Consider the following 27,439-nt stretch of genomic DNA (forward strand, 5'->3'; position numbering starts at 1 on the left):
TGTATTGACATAATCTACCCTGATAGTTTGAAAACATCTGTCTTCAAAAACCAAAAACCAAAAAACTGGTTACTTTCACTATAAAGATAATTTCTGAGAAGACACAGTCATTTCAAAGTGTAGGCTCAAGATAATCCTGCAGGCATTTCAGTTCTGGCTTTGTTCTGGCTATGCAGCCTTGGGAAGTTAATAAGTCATATGGGGCCTGTTTTTTGGATTTTTTTTCATACATCAAGCACAGATGACAAGATTTCAGCAGTCTGAGATGTGTGTGTGTGTGTGTGTGTTGTAATATATATGTATATATATAAAATACAAAAGCCCATGTTCAATGGCCCCTGTGCAAAAGGTTTTGTACAAAAGGTTTTATTTATTTATTCATTTATTATTTATTTATAGCCAGGCTTTAATTAAAATCCTCATTCTGCTGGCTGACAAATAAAATGTCACTTTAGGTCATGTTTTTTTTTTTGTTGTTGTTGTTACTTCCTGAGCCAGCCCCTGAATTCTAGATAAGAAAATGATTGGAAAAATCAGGCACTCTCGTGGCAATTGTATGCTCATGTGCTGGGGTGTGGGGACACATCTTATCATGTCTTAGTCACGCTATCTGCTGAATGAGCGTCCATGTTTCTGGCTGCAGTTTTCACTTCCAGTCAACCAGTTTCTGCCCATGTCATTCTCTTTTAGTTTTTGTCTCTCTGTGCTGGCCTCATGTGGCTCTGGCACAAGAGAAAGGCTTCTGCATACCCCTGAGCTCTCTTTGGCTTGTGAATCCAGGTATTTTCGGTTAATTCTGAGACTCTTGAGCCATGTTTCTCAGTAACAAATATCAAGAAATCACAATTAATAGATGCTATATGCAAAAGGAACAAAATATAAAGTGTCCTAGAGTAAATCCACAAAAGATATTAAAGAACTCAATAGAGAATATCATAAAGCTCTATTAAAGTGACTTAAGGATAACCTAAATTAAGAGGAAGATAATTTGATCTTATCCAACCACATACTAAGGCTAATTTTAGATCTGTAATAATTAACATTTTGAGGCATAAGCATAATAATACATGCAGAGGCCAGTGAAATAAAGTAGAGCCTATAATTTGATAAAGCATATGAGTATATGGTCATATTACATTGTTAAATAGAAAGAAAGAATTAAAATGTTGCATGATCAAACGACCACCATGATCCCAATTACACAGAAAAACTTGTAACCAAAGGACAAATAACCAAAGACAAGGACAAATAACCAAAGGAGAACAGTAGCATGTTAGAGGATGATGATGTGTCAAAGTAGGTTCATCAGCAGTAAGAAAGGTACCACTGGTGGGGATGCTGAATAATGAAGGAGGCTGTGCATTCGTGGAGGCAGGGGGTATATGAGAAATCTCTGTACCTTCTCCTAAATTTTGTTGACCTAAATTTTCTATAAAAAATAAAATATGTTTAGAAAAAAAAAATCATGGGATGCCTGGGTGGCTCAACGGTTGAACGTCTGCCTTCAGCTCAGGGCATGACCTCAGGATCTGGGATTGAGTCCCACGTCAGGCATCCTGCATGGAGCCTACTTCTCCCTCTGCCTGTGTCTCTGCTTCTATCTCTCTCTTTCTCTCTCTGTGTATCTCTTATGAATAAATAAATAAATCTTTAAAAAAAGAAATAAAAGATATAAAAAAATTTTTTAAAAAAGTCGCCAGATCATGGGGACAATGATCCACATTCTTCTCCATTGCCTTTGTAAGACACAGAAATATTTTCCCCTGCTTTTAGCCCTGGTTTCACTGGTTAACATCACTTAATGTCGTCTTAAGGTTGTAGAACTGGAATAAACCAGTGTTCTTGCTTCTATCACCAAGAAGGAGACAATGTCACGATAACTAGGACACATTCTGACAGTTCATAAATATCTTTAAAATCTTTCTGGAAACATTAAAATATTTTGATTGGATATTATTTCCCATTAGTAAAACCTGCAAATAATTTGTTTGCTAAAATCATCTATTGCACTCCAGTTTTTAAACAACTGATCCATTTAATGATATCTAATATCTTACATGGTATGTAATATTTTCATTAAGCTTGAAGACAGATTTCTGAATGTTTTCAATCTGATTAGATGTAGTTTTTTTCAAGCAGAATCAAGCACAAATAATATACATAATTGAATCCTTTTGATATTACTTAGCCTAAGGAATTGGAGTCCCCCAAATGTTAAAATTCAGACAGATACGTACACACAAAAAGTTTTTTTCATTGTCCTGGTTACAGTCTATTTGAGAAATATTTCCTGAACAAAAGTAGAAAGTAGAAGAAAATAAATGGATTCTTAACTGATGAAAAGCATTAAAGTTAACTACTTCAAGTGAAAAATACTCTTGTCTTGGGGCACCAGGGTGGCTCAGTCAGTTGGACATATGACTCTTGATTTTAGCTCAGGTTGTGATCTCAGTGTCATGAGATTGAGCCCCACATTGGGATCTGCACTGTGTATGGTGCCTGCTTGAGATTCTCTCTTTTTCTCTCCCTTTGCCCCACCTCTACCCCCTGCCCCGTCCCCCCCTTCACATGCACATGCGTGTGTCCTCTCTCACTGGAAAACAAAACAAAACAAAACAAAATTATTCTCTCAGCACCACATAATTTCACTTATATTTGGATTCTAAAAATCAAATTAACAAACAAAAAACAGAAACAGACATAAATAGAACAAACTGGTAGTTGCCAGAGGGGGAGTAGGAGAAATAGGTGAAAGGGGTTAAAATTCACTAACTTCCAATTATAAAATAAATAAGGCAGGGCAGGGAACCTGAGTGGCACAGTAGGTTAAGATTTGGACTCTTGGTTTCAGCTTAGGTCATGATCTCAGGATCATGAGGTCAAGTGCCCCCATCTGTCTCCGTGCTCAGTACAGCATCAGCTTAGGATTCTCTCTCCCTCTCCCTCTACCCCTCCTATTCTCACTCTAAGATAAATAAATAAATCTTTAAAAATATAGATGATAAAATGAAATAAAATAAATAAGCCACAGAGAAGAAAAGATCATTGTAGGGAATATAGTCAATAATATAATAACATTGTATGGTGTCAGATGGTAACAACAGTTATGGTGAGAATAGTCTAATGTATAGAAATATCAAATCACTATGTTGTGCACTTGAGAATAATACATTGTATGTCTATTCTTCAATTAAAATTTAAAAATGCTAATTTCTTATTTTATTGATAATAAACAAAAATGCTTCCATATGTAATAGCTATAATAAATAAAGTTAGATAATGTGTAAAATCTAATGTCAGCAAATTAAAAAGTGGGTTACTGCAATTGCAATATCTGGTAAATTAGGGATTTTTTTCTACTTTTCTAATTTCATAAAGAGGGAAACTATATGAATTTTTTAATCTTACATATAACAACATGGTTGCGCTCTTAATTCCAAAAATTTTATGTAAATATTACCTGCCTGTAATGATACTTTTTTCCTTAAGCTCTTCTATTTCTTAATTCCCTAAAAATTTAGTCTTTTTACCTGGCTTTTTAACTTTATCTTGGATATTTAAATTATTAATAGAGGTTTTCTTTATTCCTAATAATCTTTTTCACAATAAAGTTAATTTTTTCTGATATTTATCTATATACCTATATATTAGATTATGTTTGCTAGTTGTAGCCTATGTTTACATTATATTTCTGTCCTTTTTTATATGTCTGTCTTTTGTAAGTATCATAGATTTTAAAAAATTTCAATCTGATAATTTCTATATTCTACCAGAAACTTTAATCTATTTATTGTGATTACTAGAATATTTATATGTATCTGTATGTCTCTAAATTTAATCTGTTTCACCCATTTATTATATATTTATATAAGATATTTTATAGATATATATATAAGATTATATGAGGATATGTATATATTCTCTGATTCTGGGCTCTATTTTTCCTGCCCTTTCTCTATTCCCTTTTTTATTTCTTCTTTCCAGTCTCCTTTTGTATTACTTGCTTTTGTTATTCATATATTTCTACTTTACTCCCTTGAAAGATATACAGTGAATTCCAGTATTTTAATTCTAATGCTGAAACTTTTCACATCCATACTGAAATTTAAAAATTCTTGGGATCCCTGGGTGGCGCAGCGGTTTGGCGCCTGCCTTTGGCCCAGGGCGCGATCCTGGAGACCCCGGATCAAGTCCCACATCGGGCTCCCGGTGCATGGAGCCTGCTTCTCCCTCTGCCTGCGTCTCTGCCTCTCTCTCTCCTCTCTGTGCATTCTCATGAATAAATAAATAAAATCTTTTAAAAAAATAAATACAAATTCTTATTTTTAGTTGTATATGTCTTTATTTCTCAGTTTAGGTCAGATTCTCATATTTTTGACTGCTATTTATTCTCCTTCCTGGCAATTGTCTTTCTCTAATGACTCATGTCATATACGTATATATTTTCTTTTTGGTTGTCTTATTTTCTTTCAAGGTTTTTACATCATTATGATTTCCACCAATTAATTCTGTTTTTATTTCTTGAGTATTCCTACTTTTAATTTTACTATTGTTTTCTATGTTCTGCAATTAATGGCTTCCATTGCAATTTTTTCTTAGCCAGAGACAGTGTATTTTCACTCCCTTGGGAAATGCCTCAATATTTCTGATACATCAAAATACCATTTCTATTTTCTGATTCTAGTCCTCCAGTATGTCATATATTTATTTTCCTATATTTCTTGGCTGGCATTGAATGTTGGAAAGACAGACAGCACTTGTGCTTAGTTTTCATTTTATTTTGTCTTTTGGATCCCTCCAAAGAACATACTTTCAAATAGTAACTAGGTTGCCTGTACTATTCTACCTCATGGACATTTCTCTATTACTCTCTTGGCAACACTGGACACATTTTACAATTTCTCCTTTTCTCAGCATACTTCTCTCTTGGTGCCATGATATAATACTTTGATAACTTACCTTCACCCCCTCTAAGATGCTACAGTATTTGAGGGTGTAAAGTTCACTTGCTATGAGAGTCCTGAGTCTTTTCTCTGGTCATTTCGTACAACTAATCAATTAGTAAAATCATGGAATTTTTGGCTTTCCACTCAGTTGCATTTGGATGAAACACCACAGGACAAGCTGGAGGATCTGGAATCCTTGAAGGGTGCCCAAGTCACTGAGTATTGCATTCCAGAAATGGGTACGAGGTATTTTTCTTATGGGATAAATTTTGACCAATATGAAATAAAAGGATAGGAAAGCACATAATCTTCTCCTCCTTTTCTCTGATTGAACACTCTGAGACATACATTCACCTTGAAGCCTGTCTAGATGTTCTTTCTATGGGCCAAACAGCACAGCACTGGTGCTATATGATCCATCTGATATTATACCTACTGAGTCATCTTCAGAAGTGAGTGAGTTTTGGGTTCTTTACTAAACAGTAACAACAAAAGAATGGATCAATACACATTTGTTTACTTAACTTTTTATTGTTTTTCACCCTGATACCCTAGATTCTCACTCTTTAAATAAATCATCAGTATTTTTATTTCCTTTAGGCTTTGTTATTTAAGGGATCAAGGCTAAGGTATTATCTTTTTGTAGATCTTAATATATCATGTGTCCAGATATGGGGTCTGGCACATAACAAATACTCTATTAACTTTTATTCAATGTGTTCAGGGGTTGGAAGAATAGTTAAAAAGTAAAAAGAGCATCCTTCTTGCCCAGAGAATGTTTCTTTGCCCTAGATGCTAACAGGCGTGTTAAATTAATATTTTAGTTCATCTTCATAACAACACCATAAATATGGTTTTTTAACCTCCATTTGACAGATGAGAGCTTGGTGGCTTAGAGAGGTTAGCATGACCTATGTTACACAATTCATGATTGATAGAGGTGGGAATTGTGCACAAGAAATTTCATGTTCTTCTGCTATTTTAGAAGCTTAACTTTATTCCTTATGACTCTAGGTTGAAAATACATGGCTGAAAATTTTTCATAGAGAGTGACACAAAATACTCCCATGGCTTAGCAAAAGTCATTTCTGCCCCGTCTGCTGTTCTCTACTAGTTAATGTGATATATGAAAAGAAGAATCTTCGGAGAAATGGAGATATCATTTGCCATTTACTTACTGTGTGACCTTGGGCAAGTAACTGAGGTGGCATGGACTAGTGTTTTCTTAAATCTAACAAGAAGAGAATAAAAACTTCCTCAGGAATCTGTTGCCAAAATTTTAATACATGTTATAAATCTTCAATAAGTGCTTCTATCCTGTTACCATATAATGCATTTCTTGGCTCTTCTGAAATAAAGTAAAATGTGATTTTGCTCAATGTGAAATAGCGTTAGAGCAAGTGAGAGTCTAACTTAAAAACAATGAATATTTCAAAATCCATCTGTAAATGGCTCTGGACTTTACCAGATGATATTTTAGCCCCAAAATGTATCTTCCTAGTGAGGTTTTAATTATTTAAAACATCTTTGAGTTCCCTGAATGCACGCATCCATTAAACTCAAATTAGGAAATTAAAAAACTACAATGCTAAGAACTTGTGATTCTAAGTTGAATAAAGCAATCCTTACTTTTTGAGAAGCTTAGAGACAAACATGTGCTAAGTAGCTCTGCTGTAAAGCGAAGTATATTAGATCAGATATAAGTGGGAAGAACTGTGGGAGCACAAAATGGATTTTAAGCTAAGTGGGGAATCTCAGCCTCTCAAGAACACCTTCCTACCTTTTTGGACCTTGTTTTCTTCCATCTTTCAGTACTGGCTTAAAATGTATTGACTATGAAATAGATTTGAATCTGCTTGAATCACAATATGCAATGTTTCTTATGCTTATGATCATAATTATGTATTATTTCTCCCCCCATGATATCTTATTTTGGACACATTTTTAATGTGTTTTATCTCTTCACTGTTAAGACTCGATGTCTGTTGTGATGTCTGTTTGTGAAGCACAAAAAGATGATAATTAAATTGTGCTTACAAACCACATATCCCATTCTTTATATTATTTACACTTTCTAGTCTGTATTTATGTGTTCACAAATATATCTGATGAAGAAATCACTGAATGCACATTTTTCTAGTTGTATTATTGTGTGTGCATTTGTTTTTTTCCTTCATTTTAAAAAGATTTATTTATTTATTCATGACACACACACACACACACACACACACACACAGAGAGAGAGAGAGAGGCAGAGACATAGGCAGAGGGAGAAGCAGGATCTTCCCAGGAGCCCGATGTAGGACTCGAACCCAGATCCTGGGATCACAACTTGAGCCAAAGGCAGCCACCCAACCACTGAGCCATTCAGGCCTCCCTTTTTCCTTCATTTTAAATCATACTGAAATGGTTATGTGTAGGACACATTAGAGGCATGGTTACCCCCCAAAATTGAGTATTAAGTAACCAAAATGCCTTGTTGAATTTATGAACAAACACTTGTGGGAGACTTTGAAATGCATTAGAATCTAATAACGGGGTGTGACTTTTAAGCCAGAGCAGATACATGGTTCTTATCATGCAACCTGGGAGCGACTGATAGGTTGTCCCCTTACAGCTGATAAGGATGATCCTACCTTAGAAAAACTCGCTATTTTTCCTAATCACCCTTCACTACCACATTCACAATATTCTGACATCAAGTATGTGGGCTTTTCTTTTCCTCCACATCAAGCAATTCTCTGCTATAGCATCTGGGTATCCTAAAATTCAATTCAATTCTGACCCTACCTGGAGCTGCACTTGAGATACAAATGATAAACCAATGCTGATACATTTTTAACTAAGTTCCATGGTTTACATTATGATTCATATTTTTTGTTGTACAGTTCTTTGCATAATGTCACATGGCCACCATTATAGTGTCATACAGAAGAATTTCACTTTTAAAAAAATCCCTTGTGCTCCACCTCTTCATCCCTTCCCCTTCATCCCCGGAATCCTGGCAACCACTTACCATTTTCTCTGTCATTGACTCTTTTCCAGAATGTCATATAGTTAGAATCAAACAGATTTTCAAACTGACTTGTTTCACTTAACAGTATGCATTTTAGAGTCTCTCATATCTTTTCTGGCCAAGATAGATCACATCTTGTTATTGCTGAATAATATTCCATTGTATGGATATATCATAGTTTTTTTTTTCCCATTCACTATGGAATAACATCTTAGTTACTTCCAATTTTTGCAATTATGATAAGAACTACTTATAAACATTTGTGTGCATATTTTTGTGTGAACTTGTTTTCAGTTCATCTGGGCAAATAACTAGAACCATGAATTGAATGCTAAAACTATGTTTAGTTTTGTAAGAAACTGTGTAAGTATCTTCCAAAGTGGCTATACTATTTTGTATTTTCTTCAGCAGTGAATGAGAATTTCTGTTGGTCCACATCCTTATCAGAATTCAGTATTGTCAGTGTAATTTTAGCCCTATCAGTATACCCTTTCTGATAAGTGTTTAGTGGTATCTTGGTACTGTTTTAATAGTGACATATAATGTTGAAAATCTTTTCATGTGCTTATGTGCCATTTTTATACCTTCTTTGATTAGATTGTTGTTCTCTTCTCGATTGGGTTGTTTATTTTCTTACTGTTGAGTTTTAAGAGTGTTTGTGTGTGTGTGTGTGTGTGTGTGTATTAAACAAGCCCTTTATCATATATGTACTTTTCAGATAAATTCTCCCAATCTGTGGCTTCTCTCTTCAATATCTAAAATTGTTTTTTGTTTTGTTTTGTTTTCTTTATTTTTACACAGCAGATATTTTTTCTGGAGTCTAACTTATCAATTTGCTTTTTTTTTTTTTGGTATATAGTTTTTTTATTGGAGTTCGATTTGCCAACATATAGCATAACACCCAGTGCCCATCCTGTCAAGTGCCCCCCTCAGTGCCCGTCACCCAGTCACCCCAACCCCCTGCCTTTTTCAGTCAGTGTTTTATCTAAAAAATTTACTGTTTAATGTAAGGCCACATACACTTTCTCCTTATTATCTACTAAAAGTTTTATAGTTTTATGTCTTACATACACGTCTATGAATACAGATCTATGAGTTAATTTTTTAGTTTTTTTGTGAAAGATGTAAGATTGGTTTCTAGATTGTGTGTGTGTATGTGTGTGTGTGTAGATATCCAATTTTTCTACTACCATTTGTTAAAATTTCTCTAGTCAGTGGCCTTTGCTCTTTTTCCAAAGGTCAATTGATTATGTGTGTATAGCTATATTTCTAGGGTGTTTAGTCTGTTCCATTGACTCCTTTTTCACCAATATCACACTGCCTTGACTACTTTAGTTTTCTAGTATGACTTAAAGTTGAGTCATGTTAGTCCCCCAATTTTGTCCTTCTTCAATATTGTGTTGGCTATTTTGGCTCTTTTTCATTTCCATAGATTCATTTAAAAAATTATATCATGAAGTGGTTTGCTGGGATTTCGTTTTGGATAGCATTGAACTTAAAGATAAAATTGAAAAGAGCTATTATTTTAACAATATCAATCTTTCTGTCCATGAAAATGGCATCTATTTCCCTTTGTTTAAATATTATTTGATTTCTTTCACAGAGTTTTGTGGTTTTCTTCATATACATCTTGTACATATGTTGTTAGATTTCTACCTAATTATTTGGTTGACCTTTGTATATTAACCTTATATGTTGTAACGTTTCTGTGATCATTAATTCATTTCAGAAGTTTTTTTGGTTGATTCTTTGTGATTTATACATTTATAATCATGTAGTTTTATTTCTTCCTTTCAATCTATACACTTTTCTTTTCTTTTCTAATTTTAGCTAGGACTTTCAGTATCATATTGAATAGGATTGATAAGAGGGAGGTCTTTGCCTTGTTCCTGATCTTAGCAAGAAGCTTCTAGTTTCTCATCACTAAATATGTTAGTTGTTTTTTTTTTTTTTTTGTAGATGTTCTTCATCATGTTGAGGATGTTCCCCTCTATTCCTAGCTTTCTGACAGTTTTTATCATGTGTGGGTGTTAGATCTTATCAGATGCTTTTTCTGCATCTCTTTATAGAGTCATGTAATTTTTCTTCTTTAGCCTGTTGGTGTTATGGATTACACTAATTGATGTTTGAATGCAGAGCCAATTTTGCATTCTTGGAATAAATCTAAGTTGGTCATGGTGTATAATTATTTTCATACTCATTTTGATTCATTTTTTCAATACTTTGTTAATGATTTTGCATCCATGTTCATGGGAGATATTGGTCTGTTAATTTTCCTTTATTGTAATATCTTTGTCTGTTTTTGGTAGGGTAATGCTTGCCTCACAGAATGAGTTTGAGAAGTGTTCCCTTTGCTTCTGCATTCTCAGAGAGATTTCAGAGAATTGGAATGATTTGTTTCTCAGATGTTTGGTAGAATCTAGCAATGAAACCTTCTGGGCCTGAGGTTTTCTTTTTTAGAAGGTTAATGCTGATTGATTATAGATTAAATTTTATATATATGTTATATTTAATATATATATATATTTCAAATGATCTATTTCTCCTTATTTAATTAGTTTTAGTAGATTGTGACTTTTAAGGAATTGGGGCATTTCATCTAAGTTACCAAAGTTGTGGGCATAGAGTTTTTCATAATATTACTTTATTTCCCTTTTAAGATCCATGGATTGATAGTGATAACTTTTTCATTTCTTATGCTAGTAATTTGCATCTAGTCTCTTATTTTCTTAATTAGCCTGGTTAGGAGATTATCAATTTCATTGATCTTTGCAAAGAGCTAACTTGGTTTCTTTGATTTCCTTTATCAGTTTTGTGTTGTCAACTTCATTAATACTTGCTCTAAATTTTATTACTTCTTTTCTCTTGCTTAAATTTAATTTGCTGGGTTACTTTTTCCTGATTTTTTAAGATAGAGACAGAGATTGTTTATTTTAGCTTTTTCTTCTCTTCTAATATATGCATTCTCTCCTATAATTCTCTGCAAAACATTGTTTCTGGCATCCCACAAATGTTCATGGATTATATTTTTATTTCCATTTAGTACAAAAAAATTTAAATTTCTCTCGAGATATCTTCTTCGATACATGTGTTATTTAGAAGTGTATTGTTTAATCTCCAAATATTTGGAGGTGTTCCAGCTACCTTTCTGTTATTAATTTTTTTAATTTCCAAAGAACACTTTGTATATCGTTTATTGTTTTAAATTTGTTAAGGTGAGTTTCACGGCCAGAATGTGCTTTGTTTACATGAATGTTTCTATAGAAATGTAATTTTTTAAATGTGTATTTTTTTTGTTTGATAAAGGGAGAGAGAGAGAGAAAGAGAGAGAATGAGCTAGGAGAGGGAGAGAGGGAAAGGGAGAGAGAATCCTCAAACAGACTCCCCACTGAGTACAGAACCTGATGTGAGGCTTGATAACAGGATGCTGAGATCACGACCCAAGCAGAAACGAGTGTCAGATGTTCAACTGACTGAGCCACCCAGGTGTCCCGGAATGTAATTATTTTTTAACACTGTGGAGCATGAAGCATGACAAAGATCTTGAGACCCATCATTGTAAGTAGTACAACATTAAGCTTCTGATAGTGCTAATAAACCCTGTTGAACTAAAATGAAAAAAATTAAAACTAATGGAATTTGTAAACCTGGTGAATTATTTTAAATTAAATAACCAACATAGAATGTGGAGAAATAATTTATTGAATTTCTTGAATTCATGAATGTATTGTGGCTACCTGTCACAGTCAGTTTAGGCTTATGTATAGCGATTAAGAACAAGGAACTTAATCCCATGGAAAAATTGTGGAAACAGTGCAAAAACAACAACAAAATAAAACAAAACAAAAAAACCTTAAAATTATCCTACTTGAAAGTTAAGATAGCTAAACTCTGTTTTCATAAAATAGCAAAAGTCATTGTTTCAGGGCTGCTGAGAGTTCATTCTGTGGTGGTTCTGCTTGCAGTGGTTCCAGAAACAAAAGCTTTCAGGCATTTGGAAGTTGCACACTGAGAGATTTGTGAGTTATACGTGGGACAAGGATAGCATCTGCCATCTGCCACAGGAATGAATCATCAACAAGGTTGTTTGTGCTAAAGTAAGTAAGCTACCCAAACCCTAGCTAACCAATATGCCAAATGGAGCTTGGAATGATGAGATGATGTACAAGGTAAATGAGATTGTGATTACGATTTTTTAAAATTAAAATGTATGTAGGCTCCACTTGACCTAAATATCCAAGCACTTTCTTTTATAATGTCCATTTTCTTTCTGGTTCTATGGTTTTACATTCTCCTCTATATACTCCCTCTGCATTTCAGAGGGATTTCATATTTAATAATATTGATTTAATACTGCATAAATAAAAAAATAACTGAATCTCCTTTAACAATCTCCTTTAAAAATAATTGAATCTCCTAATAAATGCAGTCTCTATTGAATTTTGTTCTGCTTAAATTCATTGCATCTTAATTTTTGAGAATAATAGTTATATTTTTTCAGTATGAAAAAGGAAAAATAATAAATTAAAAGTTTTTATTTTATAAGTGTTATACAGAAGGTTTTACAATGAAATTATGTATTTGTAATTAGGATTTGGAAACTTTCTTTTAAATTTAATTGAAGCAACTTTACTTAATTTTTGAAGCTAATATTATATATTGTGTTTAAACAGAAAATTTGGTAATACATTTATTGTGTTACCTTGTAATAAAACATTTTAATAAAATATTTTCAATTACTATTTTAGATAATGAACAAATATAATTATTTCCCTCTAATTCTCAATACTTTAAAATATTTTCATTATTATATAAATTAATACTACTATAAAATATTAAACTCACATATTTCAATTTTTGGAGCTTATATTTGTTACTTCAGTACAATCATATTTTTATAACCTCAGATGAATAATCAGCATTTTTATAGCTGTTTAAAGTGGAGTATGTAAAAATTCACTTGGCAAGTATCAAGCAATTGATTTTCAAAAACCTTTAAAATTCATTATATATTTTTATCAGATGTAGTTTAAATTTTTGTAACATTCTCACACAATAAAATGAATCTTCAACTTTTATTTCTCAATGAATAATTTCAACATTAGAAGTATGTTGAGATAAGCAGTTTGCTGATTTGGTTCCTTTTGATTGCAAATTCTTTTAAATATATGTTAAGAAACTGTATTACAAGGATGTGTGTGTGTGTGTGTGTGTGTGTGTTTTACTCTGGTAAAAAGAAATATGACAATTAGATTGTTTTGCTAAAAAAATAAAATATTCTCAACAAAGTTATCATTACAGTATTCTTTCTAGAAGCTCTTCAAAATCTTAGGGAAAGCAGATTTATGAGAGTGAACTTTTAAGATAAGTCAGCATTTTTTATTTAACTAAAACTCTTCAGTTATCAACACAGTCTGGGCACACAGTTTTACTGAAAGGCATTTACTTTGATCCTTCAAAGGGCTTATTGTGCCTGATTAATCCATATATTCCTTTGGTCATAACCATTCTCATTAAAATACAGACGGCTAGAGGATTCACAAAAAAGTACTGTGAAAAGAGAAAACCAATTCTTAGATAAGAAAGATTCCTCAATTTAAATATGCTATATACACTTGTAGTAAAAAGTCTGTCTTCGTGAGTCACTGTGAAAAATCAACCATAAAAATGAATTTTCCTTTTTGCTTAAGATATGTTTATATAAAGTATTCTTTTGATGGAGAAAAAAATATCTGTAGCTTTATTTATATACTCCCCAAACATCATAAGATGTAAAAGAAAAAGCTAAGACTTCTAATCACAAATGTAAAATGAAAAATGCTTTAATAATGCAAAATGAATTATTATTTATCAGTGAATTTTGTCAGGTAATTTCATCCACTTCTCCACTCACATTGGACAGAAAGACTTCCTTTTAAAAACTGACAAAACTACTTTAATAGTCTGACAGCATTTGGGTTATTTCAACAAAGAAAGATGAAATAATGTATTACCAGAGCTCCTATTGAGGATAATTAGTATTTTCATAAAAAACAAAACAAAAAAAGTAACAAAGTGAAATTCCAAGCTATTTTCTACCATGTTCCTACAGGGAAAGAAAAGTTAACTTCAGTTGGTGACTTTGCTCATACATATATGTATGTCATTGCTTTGTATACATCAACAATGAAAAAAAGTGCAATGAAAGATTTTCTAGTGATATTTTAAAGCAAATATCCAAAAGACTCCTTCCTTTCTTAAACTGGAGATAAGTTCACCTTTGACCTATAACTTAAAAGAATAAGAAATGAAGGAAATTATTATTTTCACTGATTCCCTTCCTTAAAACACAAGACAAGTGACTACTGTTTTTTGTTTTTCCCCTAGCAGGAGACTTCGCAGAACCAAATGTTAATAATCTGAAATACTCAAAAAGTTTTTTGAAATATCTTAAAGTTTGAATATATATATATATATATATATATATATATATATATATATATCAGATTTCAATATATATAGATTTAGAACATACATAATATATAGAGTATAGAATAGGATATGCATATATAATAACTCATTTCTATTACTTACAAGACAGCTATTCTTCCCTAATTTTCAAAATATAAATAACATTTACATTGTTATTTTTCAAGAAGTATGACATTAAGGCCAATCTCTACATTGCTTCAATTTGTGCCCTGTGCAAGGGCACACTTTAAATGGTACATAGGAGCTGAAATTCAGCTTGTGTTGATCACAGAATCAGGAGGGTAGGAATGGAGATAATGGCACCCAAAGGTAAAGAAATCTTTTAAAAATTGACATGGCTTTATATATAAGTGAATCACATTCCTGTATAATATCATATATGTTTTCAAAACTAAGAGAATGCAGGTCATGTATTAATACCCTTTATTTTTATGCTTTATATTTATATTGACTTTTAAGAAAAGTTATTATTTGAAATGTTTGTATCTTTCTTCTCACTTTTGGTCATAAGTTTCAGTTCACATCTTTTACTTATAGAAAATATGAAAAGTAAGATGACTGCTATACCAGCTAGTGCCAGTGCTATACCAATTTTCAAAGGATGAATCATATTCTTATGCATTGTGAAAGAGCCACTGTCCTTTGCTTCCCAAGTAGTGCCTGTTGACCTCACAGTCGCCTCTTCTCAAGAGCTCACAGACATTTACTGATCTGACTACTGAAAGGTTTGCAAGTCACGAGAAGCCTGTAGGATCCTACTCTAGAGCTAGTGCCTGTTTTGATGATGTTAGCCTGAATAACATCTTTAAGAGATTGAAAAAAAATGCAGAGAAATGTGGAAAAAGTGACAGAAATTTTTGGAGATGTCCTTACCTTTATGCACCGCATTCTGTCCACATTCACATTCTGCTTTGCTTATACTCCATTCTCTCAGGCCTCAAGGTCTATGTTCTTAATTCTCCTACAACCTAAAATTAAACCAACCCTCTCCTGAGCCATAAAACTCTGTCCAAAGGTAGCTTCCTATAAGGGAGTCTCTATTTTTGGATGTTTGGTTTCTGAGCATTTTTAAACCTCACCTTTTTCCCTTCCTCTTTTGCTCCACATCTGGACAAGCTGATGAGAAAGCCCGGGTGCTCATTCTTTTGGTACCAGGAGGAGTTTCAAACTACTGCAAACCCTTTCGGTGCACAGGAACCCTTCTCATGGCCCCACTCATTATTCCAAGCAAGTCCCCTTTTTTTGCTCTTTCAAGCCACTTTTGGATCAGTTTGGGGGGCTGCTTTGCTTTCACAGAGCCTCATCATGTAAGTAATAAGACCTTTCATACCTTTTTGGTGTGTATGTGGCTTCAACAGTCTTGACATCTAAACTATATTTTGGGTAGGAGTTCATCCTATTCCTAGAGAGCAGCTATACCTCTTTTTTTTTTCTAGTCTTAGCTGAAATAACTTCTTTTCTGAAAAGTTGTAAACAACGTACAGAGTATCTCCCACTCCCACACCACACAGTTATGAAGCTTATTCTCTATACAATGTATCCTTTCTCCCTCAAAATTTGTGTACAAATTTGCAATTATTGTTTTTATCTATTTATGTGCTTGTAGTATTATATATATAATATATATATTATATATATATATAATCTCTTCTTATGTCTAATCAGGAACTCAGTATCTTATTGCCTTAAATTCTACTTCATAAATTTCTTTCAAGTGGTGACGTCCTCTGTGTCTTCTTGAAGTAAGATCTAGATGACTTCTCTTCTAGATTACTAAAGTGCTTACCTAGTTGGTCTTCCTTACCACCATCAGAACCTTCTGATCCACCAGTCATAGTTATATATATTTATAACATAAACTTTATATTGTAAATTTTTTAGGTCTTCCATCTGTCTAAAATTCTTTTTTTTAAAGATTGTATTTGTTTATATGACAGGGAGAAGCAAGCAGGGAAACGGCAGGTAGAAGAAGAAGGAGAAACAGGTTCCCCCCTGAGTAGGAAACCCGACATATCCTTGATGCCAGGACCCCAGGATCATGACCTGAGTGGAAAGTAGATGCTTAACTGACTGAACCACCCAGTTGCCCCTCTCTAAAATTCTTTAATGGTTCATCATATTTATATTTTATTATACTTTATTTCTTCCATCTTTAACTATATCTGACTCTTATAGTATTGTTAAGTAAAAATACATGCATACTTTAAGGCTTTTAGGGTATATTTTAAATTCATATCTTTTCCATCGCCTTCAAGGCTCTAAATAATCAGGAGCCTGCTTCTTTCTGGGAACTCAACTTACACTGCTCTTCCTCAAGTTTCAGCCACATCAACCACCTTTCCATTTGTGAGATGTGCAAAGCTTCCTTCAGCATAAGGTCTCTCTCTACACAGTTACTTACTTTGCTCAGAAGGTTCTTAAAATTTGTATATGGCCAGCTCCTTCAATTGTCACCTTCCCAAGGTAGCCTTCCCTGACTTCCCAACCTAATAAAGCACTCTACCCCACCATCCTTCACTCTCATAAGACCTTAATCCATTCTTAACCTTGGAAACTTCACTTTGAAGTGTCTTTATTCAGGACACTTGGGTGGCTCAGCGGTTGACCATCTTCTACTCAGGTTGTGATCCCAGGGTCCTGGGATGGAGTCCCACATTAGGCTCCCTATAGGGAGCCTGCTTCTCCCTCTGCCTATGTTTCTGCCTCTGTCTGTGTCCTTAATAAATGAATAAATAAAATCTTTAAAAAAAGGGTCTTCATTCCAAATACTTTCTGAGTTCTGCTCTAAGTGTTCTCAGATTCATCTCCTTTAACAAGTAGGAGATAAGCACCGTAAGAGTAGAGACTGTGTCTTCCCCAATACCCTATTCTATCCATAACACAAAATGGGTAGCCTGTAGCAGGATCACAATAAATAAGTGTTGACTGAAAGATTAGAATTTGAATTCAAATTCCTGAACCATATGTGAAAATCCCTCAAAGGAGAAGGAGCTCTTCAGGTTGCCGCTTGAGAGTCCATGTGGCAGTATCCTTATTATCTTAAATTAGCTATTTCCCATGTGTGTATTCAAAGCAATACAAAGAAGACCATTTGTTTTTTTGTTTGTTTTTTTTTTTTAAATATTGAAAATACTGGTTTTTTTTTTTTTTTGAAATTGTAATGTTTGTATTTCAGGATGCGTTTTAACTACTGATTAGCATAGTGTAAGATTTTGCTATTAATACCTTGTATGTTTGACATCCTCTTTTCATTTTAGTGAACAGAAAAATTACATCACAGAGATGTGAAATCTTTCATTGTTTCCTTTTAAGTGTTAAAGGATTCTTTTTAAATTCAATAATTCAGAAATTGTTATGTCAACAATTTCTTAGTAAGAATGGTGTGGTTCTAAAAGATCCTGAACTCTATCATTAAGCTTTTTCTCTTTAAATAAACTGTTGATGATATGTTGGATATGCATTTAATGAAGTAATACACATTTAAAAAAGAAATCTCACTATTCTTACTCTCGGACAAGAAACTCTCAGAAATTATGTGACTTTATGTTTTTTTGTTTGTTTGTTTTTTTACTTTATGTTTTTAAGTGGATGAAACTATTAAACATATTTCACATATTACAATGTCCTTTTAAACGCTGTCATTTGATGTCATATAGGAAAATAACAAAATATTTTTCTTGTATTCTCTATCCATAATTCAGTGATCTAGGCTAAATATGCATTACACATGCAGACATATATGGGAGATGCATCTGTAGGATGCATAATTAATGAGTGAAATTTAAGCAGAAATTGCACATGGCATGCTTAATAACATAAAAGGTGATACAAAATAAGCAAAACTCCTAGAAAAATAAAATTCCTCTTTGATATTATCTATCACCAAATATTGAATCATACTAAGTTATTAAAAAACAAACCAACAGGCTCTTCTTATATTCACTTTTAGCCATTCCACAATTCTAACAGATTATATATTTTTAAAGTTCATTTTTGTACTTTGTTCTTGGCAACCGGATGCCTCTTTTAAAAAAGACGTATTGATTTTATAAGCAAATGCATTGCTTTGGGAAGGATATTTGAAAAAGTGTTAAGGAGAAAATGAACTCCATGGGGAGAACTGCTAAAATCTGTCAGGTGATGTTTGGGCTAATGCATATTTCCTAATATCACATAGAAGTGAGTTAAGCATCAAACAGAAATGAAGCATATCAAGTAATAGGAGAAATACATCATATTAGGAGAATGATTAGGAATAATCTCTAGCTGCATTTTCACAGATCCTAATATTTATTTATATATGAAACTCTGTGAGTAGACATTACTAAGAATTATTGTATCATGAAGTAAGTAGAAAAAGTACAGATATTCCACTGCACTTCATATTTAATTTTGCTTCTGATGGATCCCCATTAAATGCTAAATGATTAGCTAAATATTTAGATAGTTGAAGAAAGCTATCCTTTAAAGGGGTTCTTTACAAGATTGCTGATAATTTTTAAATGGGGGATAATAGATAATAGAGAATGTTATACATATAGCCATTAAATGAGTTTTCTTGTATGTTCATAGAGTCTGTGAAGGCAGGGGCACATACTGAAGAAATAGAGCAGATGTTGGCAGACTTTCCACTTATAGCACTCAGCTCTTATAGCACATCTCAGCTCTTCTATCAATCAGGAAACTTGATTGTAAAGAAACAAGAAAAAAAAAAATCTTTTGAGCCATCTTAAGTAAAGACCTTTTTTTTTTTTTAAATACTAATGAATCTTGGGACTCTTCTTACTCAAATTACAGCTGGGTTGCTTAGCAAATGAAACATCAGACAGCTGTTCTCTACCTCCTACTCTGGGGCCACATATCTTTTTCCTTTCTGTTCTCTTTTCAATCCCATCTCTACATACCACTTTCCTCTGCAGAAGACTTACTTTCTACACTGGAGAATGTGGTTTGCATGTGGCAGAGGGAGGAGATTATGTTGCCTTCAAGGTACACTACTATCTCACAGAGTTTTCTAACTCCAGATCTCCATGTTGTTTGGTTAGATGCTGTGTGCTCATTCAGAATACCACCTGCATTCTTTTTTTCACGTTCCTTCCTCTCCTGGAGAGATTAAAAAGTAAAGAACATAATTTCTCACTTTCTTTTATTTTAAGGGCTGCCATGTAACACAAGGAAACACAAAGTGAAATCTAATTGAGACTGATTGAAAAACTTTGCTTTTGGAAAAGGACATCCTTACTTTCTTCTTCTCCTTCTTGCCTGAGATGCAAGCTTAATGCTGGGAAGGAAGAGCACCTGGGGACATTTGTAAGGTACACTTCCTCCCAGTTTGAGTCAATAATTTATCTATGACTCAGTCATTCACAGCTAGAGAATTAGGTTCTTATACTACATATGACTTCCTTGTTCAAACTCAGCAGAGTAAGAATGGATGTGAGTGGAAAAGAAATAATGGCTAGCACTAATAAGCTCAACATTTGTGATCATTTTTCTTTGATCCTGCAGGCATCATTGATTATTTACCAGTTTGCAAATGACAAGAATGATATTCCCCCAGCCATGTGAGATTGTAAATATTACATTATTGGGAAGATAGTGTTTTGAGAGAGAAAATTTGGCAAAATACTAATTAAGAAAGATTGCTAGTGAGAAAACTAAGTACTTTGCTTTTCTGTATATCAGTGTAAACCTTTAATACTGCAGAACATTAAACCTACAGGTACAAAAAGAAAGTCATCATGATGATTAGTACATTGGAGTTTTTTTTGGAACTCAAATATAATTTTAGATTCTAGAAGAATATAATCCATTCATATATTTAACATTTACTGAGAGCTGATAATAACCCATTCTCTGTGCTTATCGACTGGCCTTTGCCCTGAAGGAGTTTAGTTTATTAATAGAAACATATATCATTAATAATAATATTGTAAAAATTATACTAATAATATGGTTAGTCACTATAAAGTAATTAATTTTATGTGCATGTCGAAAACTGTTCACAGAAATACTCTTGAATTGACTTCCTAAGGCAGAAAGAATCGTGGGATAGAGAGGTGTTGGGTTTGGGGGGAGGACCAGCAAAGGCATTCTAGGCAAAAGCGACAACATATATAAGGTTTAATGACCTGAAGTTACTCTGTGATAGGGACCTGGCAGTCAGTTTATTTACCCCTACGTTAGACTGAAAGTTAGGGCGTAGCAGAAAACCAGCTGGAAAATTAGGTTGGTGCTAGACTGCAAAATACTTGAAGGTCTTGCTGAAGAGGGTTAATTAACTCTTTTACTGTTCGCAGTGGGGAACATTAGAGACTTTAAAAATTTCAAGAGACATAACATAAATAGATCAAAGCTTTTAGAAGAGGGCTGTGTTAGTCATTTGTTCTCGGTTTCATATACTGCTTCATCTGCGCTCTTCTTGGCATAACAGTGGAGGCTGCACATTTTTCCCATACTCCCTTGCCTAGTCACTTATGGCTAGGTTCAGTCAATGCACTAGGGGAAGATTTGGGGATGGAAAGGAAATTTGAAGAGTAGGTGTTCCTCACATATTCCTTCTTCAGGCAACATTTCTTAGAGAAGCTGTACCTCTTCTACTTTGCTAGCTCTCACCACACCAACTATGTTTCCATGTTTGCAGCAGCTGACAGGCACATCTGCTCCAGCCCCTCCATTCACTATGAGGTCTGAAACTGGTACCACTACCTCCTCCCTATGTTTCTTCAGCTCTAAGAGTGGTAGTAGCCTCCAGTAGTTGTTAAAAGTGGAGATTTCCTAATTCTTCCCTAATTGCCCTTTTCCTGTTATAAAATTCTGGAATTAACTTTCCATATTAAATACCCTCCATTGAATTACCTGGCATGAATTTGTCTACCTAACTGTACTCTGATAAATTAAAAAGAAAATTTAAGATACCTCTGGAAGGAAATAGGTTTAAATTCTTTGTTATTACTTTTAAATGCCTTTGAATGAGTGATGTAGTAAGCAATATCTTACATGAAAGTGATGTCATGGGAATGACGCCAGTGATAAATTGGGGCATTTAATCATTGGAAGTTCAAAAATATATTTCTTTCTCTTTTTGCCAATCTTTCCATTAAAGCCTTGCACAGCCTAACTTATATTTTAATAGCAACTGATACTACTTGGGCAATGTCAATACAAAGAGACAAAATAAGACTATCTTATTTCCTTGTTTTCTTCTATGTATTTTTTATATCAATCTTTTTTTTTTACAGAGATCCAAAAAAAGCTTGAGGAAGTTGTTTATAATTTAAAACCTTGAAGTCATTAAAAATTTAATGTCTCAGTGGTTAAAACAGACAAGTTAATTCAAGCTCACCTGGCTTTGTTTTCAAGACAAAAATATTTGTTCCAGTTGCAATGCAGGTGTAATATAAACACATCAGTAGTGACAACATATTTTGCACCTATCTTTTAAGTCAGTATTGTCACCACTGTATTTATAAAGTGAATTTAGGAACTTTCCCACAGAGAAGGCAGGTGAGGTTGATAGACAATAGGAAGGAAGTAATTTGTGCCAAGTTAGATATGTAATTGGTTTAAAAATAGAATTTGTACTAATCATTTTGTTGCTAGTAACTTTTATCAAATTGATTAAGTATAAGCTCATTCATAAACATTGAAGGTATATAGGAACATTTATTTTAATCCTTTGCTTTAAAAAAAACATTATTTGACTTCTCTGAAATATAGTAATGTTTTTACTTTAAATTACCTTTAAGTTCCTTAGAAAATGATATGGCTCCCCTCTCTGATAGTAACACATCTTTCTTCATATTATGTAAATAAAGAAGTTTAAATGTGAGATCAACATGGAGTATGGATTGTTAGAAGCATCGGTAAATTTATCTCCATTAAACTTTAAACAATTATTTAATGTGAAATATTTCTAAAGTATCTCAGTAATTCATTTCCTAAAGTGATATTAATCCCAGAGCACACAATAGAGTATTATAAATTTTAATCAGATGTCCTTTAGATTTCTAAGCCTATCAGTTAAATCTAAAGATTGCCTTGGAAAAAATGCTTAAATGTCCTAAACATTTCCAAATTTCCTTGATGCATACCCACCAGAACTGACTGTGTGGTACTTGAAAGAAAATTCTTCAAGTATACAACTTTGCATTTAGACTCTGACATTTGTATAAGATGATGGTAGGATTGGCCAACTCTCAGAGTATTTTCATTTTTGTTTTCTGTATCAATAATGGAATGATAGTGTTATGTTTATATATAATAATCATGTTGCAAATTTTATGGGCTAGCAAAATACATGAACAAAGAAAGAAGTACAGTTTTGATCATGGAACCTGACTGTAAAAGTTAGACAGATGTTCCTGCCTTCAGGTTTAAGTAATACTGGTAAATTGTACACCAATAAAAAGAGAAAAACTTAACTGACATAAATCCCCAAAATATGCTCTATAAACATAAAAACATCTTAAACTGCTATGTACACACACACGTACATCTGTATCTATATGTATTGATTTTTGTGTGTGTGTTGTATGTATACAGTTTACAGGCTGCTCAATTTCCCCTCCTAATTAGTTTACCCTCAATATATTTTAAATTCAAAGTATAGACAGGAAGTCCTTTTACCTTCCATGCAGTTATAAAGATGTGGTGAACTTTTTATGCCATCCAAGCAGTCATTCGTATTTAGAACATTTTCTGAGACTGAGAGACAGCAATACTAATTCAGTGATTAATAATTCAATATCAATAATGCTAATAGACTCTTTTAGTGATGAAATATTGCTACCTTGGAATCTCCTTTCTTCAACTGATTTAAAAATGACAGCCATGTCTTTAATCACAAAATATTTCAAGCCAGTGGATATTTCCTTTAAATGAAAGATTTTTCCTAATGATCATTAGAGGAATCTAAGTAGATCCATACAAGTATGTACAAAACCCAGCAGGTATTTGTACACTGTGATTGATGAGGCACTGTAGGTTATTATTCCCCAAAGACAGCAGACCCCGTTTATGTTGCTCGCTGGTACATGCCAGCAATTAACAGTGCCTAATATGACATAGGTGCTTAATCAAAACATTTTGAATTGATGTGTAACATATTTCCTCCAATTTTTGTCCCATACTAGATTTTATGACTGACATGAGTCAACATAGGGGGAGTCAGGGGGCCATAACTCCACTCCATTTGTTCTGACTTATAATGGGCCATCAGTGACTTTGTCTTGAATGATCAGGGGATGGACATATAGACAATACAAGTATTATTACAAGCTGCACATGGCTTCCACAGCTAAGGGAAACAAATCCCTCAGAAACCATTTTGATTTATTTGAGGGTAAATAATTATTAAAACTGATTTTTCATTCTTAGTCTAGTGTTCTTTATAGAGAAGAAAACTGATCTTGAAACTTCAAATCAGAACATTAGAAAGTCAAGCCTCATATAGTCATAATTCTCTTCAACTTGAGGTTGAAGACTAAGATGGAAATTTTTACCTCAAAAATTTCAGTTTACTTTATAAAAACAGGAACTTGTTATATGGTGGTGCTTTATTTTCACAAATGTATCTATTCTCCAGCACCAAATAGTTAATCCCCATTATTAACAATTTTGTGTTTGTGAATTTGCCTACTTAAGCCTAACTAACTCAATATTTGGAGTGTTTTGTGGTCATTTGTGGACATTCCACATACATAGAACAGTGAAAAATTTGTGTGACCTAATGCACATGTTTCCAGCTGGGATCCAACAAGGCCATTCTGTCTTCTTGTTTCAGCTTTCATATAAACGTGTCCTTTTTGGGTTATAATTAGTGTCACATTTTTGTTTGTTTTTGTTTCTTGTTGTTTTTGTTGATGGTGATTCCAGCTGTTTAAGATGGCTTCTAAGTACAGTGCTGAGGTACTGTGTAGTTTTCTTCAATGCCATAGAGTATGATGTATCTTACAGAGAAAATAGTATGTTTAGGTAAGCTTCACTGAGGCATGAGTTAACATGTTGGCAAAGTTCAATGTTAATGAATCAGCAGAATGAATTAAATAAGGTGTCTCTAAAGACAAACTCACATAAAACAGGGTTACGTATTGATAAATTGATAAAATGTTTATACCAGAGTTTTCCAAAAACCAACCCTGTATTTCCCCTAGGAATGAGGATTCAGTATTCACTAATTCGGTTTTCTTGGTGAATTTATAGAAAATAACTACTGTAGATAATGAGAATCAATTCTATAACATTTCTTCATCCTGGGACTCAAATAACATTAAGTTCTTGCCCCCCCCATACACTCATGTGGAAACATAAATACATGCACATACACTTACTCTAGGAATACAAATTTATTCAGTATTTTTACCATAGCTATAAGAAGATTTAATATCTACATCTCAGCATAATTCATTGCTTTTGCTAAGGTTGTTAGCCTATGTCATAGTTACACTACAGCATTTTATGGGCCACTCCTTGTCCATTTCAAGGGATTAAATTTAGGGGAAAGATGGAGAATAGTGAATTATTCCATTCTTACTCAAGAGAACTATGGAGACTACCAATAAACTAAGCTATAGGAGACCTTAGAGCAAGCCAATCATCACAGCGGCAAAAAAAGAAAACTTCCAATCATGAAAGCAATTGTGTAATCATCTGGTGATCAGGACTATACGTTTTATCAATGTAGCTCATAAAGCAAAATAAACTCTATATTATTCAAAGGAATTACTTTGTAGATTTATTTTATATTGTATAATTAATCAACTACCTGATTTCATATTCACACAACCATGTTCTTTAAACTGAGAAAAATAGGAATTTAGTAACATATTTTTGATAGAAATTCCATTATTCATACGTATATAATTATTTTTATTTTTTATTTGATATAACCTAATATATAGAAAAGTGTTCTGCAAACATAGCCTTTGAAAATGTTCTAATGCCACCATAGATTTAATTCATGTGTACACATTAACATTCTCAAATTCCATATTCTCTTTCTAACTACTACTTAGCATTCAACATTCAAGTATCTTTGGATTTAAGCTCATAAGGCTTTTTGAATCTCTCCCGAAACTCATTGTTTTGATGTATTGATGTCAGCCCATTACCTAATTCATCAAAGTGACACTACATTTTAATAGAGTACCAAAGTATTAGTGCCTTATTTCATGTAGAAATAAAAATCCTGATAGCATTCTAGTTGGGGAAAAAAATGACAATTTGAAGCTTCCTATGTGAAGTTTCTGTGTCTGTCAATCTGTCATCTTCTAAGAGCACCTTGTAGTAAATGCAATTCAATAAGGAGAAGCAAAAACATTGTGAAAAGCTATAAGACTTCATTATACTCAATTAAATATAACCAATGAAGGCGTACAGATATTTGAAGACCACTTCCCCATTGATTTGCCTTTTGTTTGAGAGTTTTAAAATCATATATGCTTTTGCTCACTTTTTAAATGTATTGTTTAATTTTTAATATGAGAAGATTACCTAATATACCTAACTCTTATGTCTGTACCAAAACACTTTGGAAAAGCACCCGTAGTTGATAAATATTTCCTTCCATTGTTAATAATAGAACTTCTGTCTGAAAAACATTTGAGGAAATGAAATTGCAAATTCCACTGTGAATAAGCTTTCCATAGAAATAATTGAAGTGAATCCACAATTAATACTCTCTACCTGTGCTATGAATGTCCTTACTGTAGCCATCTTCATCTCCTGCCTAGAAAATTGCAGAATATTTTTCTTCTCCAAAGTTGTACTACTGCTTATCATCAATCAGATGACAGAGACAAAAATGATCCATGTACCAAAACAAAGCCACTAACATCCTCACTTAACATTCTAATTTTATATTGTATAATTAATCAACTACCTGATTTCATATTCACACAATCATGTTCTTTAAACTGAGAAAAATAGGAAATTTAGTAACAGATTTACTAACAGGTTTGTCATTGGCTTTAGAGGGAAATTCAAACTGCTTTACTGGAAGCTACTGCTTGTTGTCTCTTTGTACAACTCAAACCTCAGTTTGTAGCACCTCCTCATTCCATTTTTATCTTATTGGGATCTGGAAACACTGACCTTTCTGTTAATTTCACAGCGAAGCACACCCAAGACCTAGGTGTTTGCCTACCATCTTCTTTGGCATGGTGTTCCCTCCATACTACTCATGTTTGACAGCGACCTCTTCACCTATGTATCACTGCAAACAACTATGCTATCCCTCATCACTCTCAGTTCACTCTTCTTGTTGATGCTTAGCTTTCTAAGAATAAGACATGCCCATTTATTTGCACAATTCCTTTTTTTTTTTTGCCTTTCTCCTGCTGTTACAAAGTAGACTGCATGAAGTCAAGAGTCCTGAATTTTTTCAATTATTTCAAGAATACCTTATAAGAAATGCATATTTTCAAATGAATGCACACACTCACTGTATCAGGGAAGACAAAACTAGCTGCTCTAAGTACACAACTCCCCAGATCTCAATGGCTCACAAGTTTATTCTTTCTGTGACTGGCTTAATCTACTTAGCATAATGTCCTCAAGGTTCTTTCATGTTGCAAATGGTAGGGCTTTCTTCTTTTTGAAGGTTGAACAATATTCCATTGTATTGATATACATGTTCTTTATTCATATTGAGTTATGCATTAAAGCATTATTAAGAGGGTAGATCTCATGTTAAGTATTTTTACCACTATTATTAAAAAAAAAGCTTATTCCTTACTTACCTAATCATCCAGTACTTGCATCGATAATTTGACTTCATCGCACCTTCTATTTCTTCTATAGATAATACCCATTGACCTTTCATTTTGTAACTGAGCCAGTGATTGAATATGCTGCCCAATGGAAGCAAGAATCCCAGTAGACAGCATGTTTTTTTTTAGCATAGCCTCTCACACCTTACTTAGCTTTTTCGTTTAACTTAGACATAATGAGGATTTTATTTTTAAAGCAATGACATTTTAAATGTTTTTGTCTAGCAAAAGACTTC

The 27,439-nt window shown here is 33.3% G+C and overlaps 1 long non-coding RNA gene across 15 annotated transcripts in view; it reads left to right on the forward strand.

The window, feature by feature from the left end:
• Positions 1-27,439, forward strand: part of LOC112661817 (uncharacterized) — a 268,322-nt gene that overhangs the window by 231,198 nt on the left and 9,685 nt on the right. For 12 of the 15 annotated variants that reach the window (XR_007407603.1, XR_007407613.1, XR_007407609.1 and 9 more), the window contains 2 exons: positions 11,928-12,059; positions 19,590-19,748. This is a non-coding gene — a long non-coding RNA (uncharacterized LOC112661817). The remainder of the gene's footprint in view (positions 1-11,927; positions 12,060-19,589; positions 19,749-27,439) is intronic. The other 3 variants (XR_007407602.1, XR_007407610.1, XR_007407611.1) reach the window with 1 other exon arrangement.

Source organism: Canis lupus, chromosome 31, assembly GCF_003254725.2.
Source record: "Canis lupus dingo isolate Sandy chromosome 31, ASM325472v2, whole genome shotgun sequence".
Taxonomy (NCBI): Eukaryota; Metazoa; Chordata; class Mammalia; order Carnivora; family Canidae; genus Canis; species Canis lupus.